This window comes from Rosa chinensis, chromosome 6 (genome assembly GCF_002994745.2).
Source record: "Rosa chinensis cultivar Old Blush chromosome 6, RchiOBHm-V2, whole genome shotgun sequence".
In the NCBI taxonomy this organism is placed as follows: domain Eukaryota; kingdom Viridiplantae; phylum Streptophyta; class Magnoliopsida; order Rosales; family Rosaceae; genus Rosa; species Rosa chinensis.
The window spans coordinates 43,127,980-43,132,597 of NC_037093.1; the positions used below are offsets into that span (position 1 = coordinate 43,127,980).

General features: G+C 34.3%; 1 long non-coding RNA gene across 2 annotated transcripts; it reads right to left on the reverse strand.

Moving 5' to 3' along the window:
• Positions 1 to 1,090: 1,090 nt before the first annotated feature.
• Positions 1,091 to 2,961, reverse strand: LOC112173320. Of its 2 annotated transcripts, none has more exons than XR_002925529.2 (3): positions 2,369 to 2,961; positions 2,076 to 2,104; positions 1,091 to 1,894 (listed from the first exon to the last, which is right to left on the reverse strand). It is a non-coding gene; the product is annotated as an uncharacterized LOC112173320 (long non-coding RNA). The 2 variants fall into 2 exon arrangements; XR_002925530.2 differs by having other exon boundaries at positions 2,049 to 2,104.
• Positions 2,962 to 4,618: the final 1,657 nt, after the last annotated feature.

Below are 4,618 nucleotides of genomic sequence, written 5' to 3' on the forward strand. Positions count from 1 at the left end.
CTCTATTGATTCTCAACTTTAAGCAATTTCATTATTTGTATTTACTTTCAATTGTTTTCACAAACTTCACAATCGACTCTTAAACTCGAGAAGTCTTACACTACTAGCAAAATAGCAATTACCCACAGATTTTAATCTGTGTGCAATAATACTTTCTCACACGGATCGGATTTCAGTGCGTGATGACTTTTACCCACAGTACACACACATATTGAGTGACCGTGTGATTTGGAGGGGGCATAATACTCATCTCACACGGATTATTTTGTCCGTGTGAATATTAGACGTAGGCCCCACTATCTTTCTATAAATATAAAATACCGTAATGGAATGAATCCGTGTGAACAACTTCCTTTTTCACACAGATATCTGTGTCAAATACATAAATTCTATCTCACACGGATTTCTGTGTGAAAGAGTAGCTTTCAAAAAAAAAATTCTGCAAATTAATTATCAAATACATCCGTAACCAATTTTTTTTTCCCTGAACATTTCAACAAGATAGAGCCAATCTATCCAACATATTTGCTCTGAAATTGCAGAGTAAACCTACTGAAGATACTGAAAATCTAAACATATAAGTTTGAACATAAATAACAGCTTGTGCATAAGAATTAATTTTGCAAATTGAAAACCCAACTCTAATTGCCATCACTTGTATCCGGTTGACATGATAAGTCTTGGCTGCAAACAAACAAGAAGACGATGACTTGAACTACCATCTCAGATTCTCCAAAAACATGGCTAAAAAAAACTAAGATCAGTTTTTTTTTTTTTTTTTCTTTCCTCACCTATTTCTCAAATTTTTCTTGTGATAAAAATAAGGATTAGAGCAGCCACACGTTCTGGTGCTTCAAAATATGACTCAGCTACTACAAGAGAACCAGTTGAATGCCGGGGATATTAGAGAGATATTCGCTTTCAGTTAAAGAATAATACTCATAGAAAGTCTCCTAAAAGAGTTAACAGCCTTGAAACAAAGAACAAGAATCACCATGTAAACTACCCATCTGCTAGAGAAAATGAATCACCACAAGAACAATACATGAAAGAAAACTCAAAAAAGAACAGGAGAAGTACATACCCCTCTATAATGGCCTTCTTAGCTGCTAGAAAATCCTTGAAAAACAAGGTAACAAGCACTAAAAATGCCATGGAGTACGGATTCACAGATTTCGATTCCCCATTTCCAGAAGATAAATGCCTGACAGAGTTTGAATATAAGTGTCAACCCAAACTTCGATCTATAAAATGCCAGAACTTTGGAACCAATGACCTTAGCGAACAGCTTCATAACCCAATTCCAAGAGAAAACTGAGGCTCCAAAGCCATGTAACAAGATCATAGGAAGACCAACATTCTCAGTCTCACTTGAGACACTCTCACAGTACTCTGTTAGTAAAAGTACTGCAGCCGGCAAAGTTAGCAGCTAGAACAATTAAATCAACACTAGAATAATTTCCATCCAAATGCTTTGAGGACTAACTGCACAAAAATGCACAGGAAAATGAAAGAAATAATAGAAATTAGCAACAAAGAATTACCAAAAGATTATAAAAACAGCATAATGAAGAAAAGCTTTTTTGTATGTTACCGCAAAAGTAATGGTTCCAACTATCCAAGAGTAGCATGCAGGAAAGATACTTTTAGCAATGACAAGCAGTTCATGCTATAGCTAATCAAAGTTAAACACTGTGTAAATCATGAGAACAAATCAGTTCTACAGAAAACTCAGAAAGCTACAACTTTGTTAAGTTGCCAACAAAGAAAGAAAACCAACAGAGAATACTAGCCATTTTTTTTTCCTAAGAGGCAAATATCAGGACAACAATCAAGTTGATATCTAGTCAAGTTAAGCCTCTCCCATGGAACTCCTTGTTTGTCTCTTCCATTTCTAGTAATCAAGTAATATAAATATCCCAAAAAGAAGATTAACGATAATGACTGATTCAAATTGATCTAGAGTATAACAAAAGGAAAATAACAGCACTAGTTCTGTGTTTGATTTACAATAAATATAAGAAAAACAAATTTAAATAAGCACACACCACACAAAGACATAATTCAGATTTCACCTGTTTCTTCAGTAAGCCTCCTGTTCCCCCTGCACAAATAACCAAAAACAAATTCTAATCCTTTCAATAAAATAGTCCAAAGCAACAACACCATAGTGAACATCAATCTCAAAAGGAGTACATACCACACAAAGGCATAATTGAGATATCAAAATAAGAACAATTATATAAGGACCAAAAATTGCAATTGTGCCTTTAAGATATTTTAAGATATATATTATCAAATCAGTAGCAGATGAGTGAAGTGAACTTCTATTCTTGGCGGTCATGAATTGCACAATTTTTGTTCTTACCTTTGCCAATTTGGGGACTTGTTAGATGAATCATGATGGACTTTGCCTCCTCTGTACCTCAAAATTTTCTCCCTCATATATTTCTGATACAAGTATCTTGCCATAAACACAAGCTTCACCTCATACCAATTGATAACCTACAATTTCACCCTAGTAAACTAACCCACCAATTATGTACAAAGAGGATTTGCGTACTGAATTCAAACCAAGCATGACAAGAAAATCTATATTTCCAAATCAAAAACTAAATAAGAATATTACAGGTGTGGTCACTGAGTAAAGACGTACTCTGTAGAAGAAAGCTTCGCGACGATGAATTTAAGCCGCTTCTTGAACTGCTATTTCCTCTAGAAGTCAAACCAAAACCTAAATTCGAAGATCTATACAACCAACAACACCCAGATATGAAAGGAAGCGCATGTGTATAGCTTAATGATCTTTTCGTGACCAACAATAAGAGAAAGGGAGAGACAGAGAAAAAGAGAAAGGAATTACCCATTCATTGTAGAATTTATATTTCCCAGAATAACCAGAGAACTTGAGCCTTACTGTTTTTCTTGGTTTGCAGGTGAGGGAAAGATAACAGAGGGAGAAAGTTTACTCGGCTAAGGATAAGAAAAACTGAAAAGGGTCAGAGAGAGAGAGACAACGTGTGTGAGACTAAAAGTCTAAAACTACTGGGGGAGGGAAATTGAATTTGTTGCAAAAAAGTGAGCGGGAAAAAATTATCACAGAAATCAGTGTGAAATACATATATATTTACCACTGAAATTCATGTGTATTTATCTCGGTAATTAACTTCAATTGTTTACACGTAATTATGTCTCTGTTCTATTTTTTTCACACGGAATTCAGTAGCTAATTTTTTCTTTTCACACAGAAATCCGTGTCTATATTTCACACAGATATTCGTGTGTTGCTCATTTCACACAGAATTCTGTACCAAAAATTTATTGTAACAGAAATCCGTCCCCTTATAATTCACATAACATAAAAATTAACTATTTCTAAATAAATTAATTTATAATATGTACAGAAATCCGTGTGAAATACATATTCACACAGATAACCGTGTGAAAATGGTTTAGTTTTTACACAGACATCTGTTACTGTTGTTTACTCACACAGATTTCTGTTGATATTGTTACTGTGTAAATTATTGTGGGCCCAATTATGCTCATTTCACACGGTTATCTGTTAGTATTTCTATTTTCCACGGATTTCTGTGGCTTTTAATTACAGTAAATCCGTGTGTGTTGTTATTTTGCTAGTAGTGAATTACAGTTAGTTCCATAAGTCCTCTGCGGGAGACCCTACTTCCTTATTCTACAATTGACATTCAAATCGGTAATAGGAAAATTATTGGCATAAAAATAACCGATCAGGCACTTGCACAAAAACCCAGATTCTTCAGAAAACGAAATAATATGGGAAGGCAGGTTGATAAAATTGTGAAGCCAGCGATGCATATGAATAAGCTGATAATTGATTAAAGTTTTACGGAAATAAGATGACAACATGCAATCAAGATAGCGTATGCATAAAGCCATAAACCCTTCAAATGTCCTGAAAGTCATTAGAACATAATACAAACTTATTTAAGTATCTTGGAACATATGTTTTATGCTTAAAACATCAGGTTATCCTTTGAGTGAGTGAGTTGTTAATTATTGATTTTCTGTGTAAGACAATTGGAATCTTGCCATCCAGGTGTCAATTGATGTAATTTGAACGAAAACCTTATAACCTTATTTGATCATGAATTTCAAATACTCCTGTGATTTTATCTCATAGGCTTGTTCATCGATCTATGGATTCGTAAATTTGTTTTCACCTTATCATTGGATAAAACTGATTTCAAGATTGATACCCATGATGATAGCCATGGCATCCAAGATGAGCTAGGGTTTGTAAAATGAACAAGAAAAACAAAGAGAGAGATATTTTTAAGAGAGAAGAACTCACACACCTCTTTCTATTTCAAAAAGCTTTTGTAATAGAACTAGAGAGAGAGTATCTCTATTTATACAAGACACCTAACTACACTGTTCGTAACTAACTAATTAGCCCTAATCAACTAATTAGTAACCAATTAACTAATGAATTGTTGAAATAGATATAATAGCTGCAAACATCTGGCAAGAGAAACGTGTCCAAAAGACACTCGAAACTTCCAGAGTTTCATAACCAGCTAACACCCCTCCTCAAGCTCAGCTAGGGTTACTAGCCTAAGATTGACACAGTGTGTTC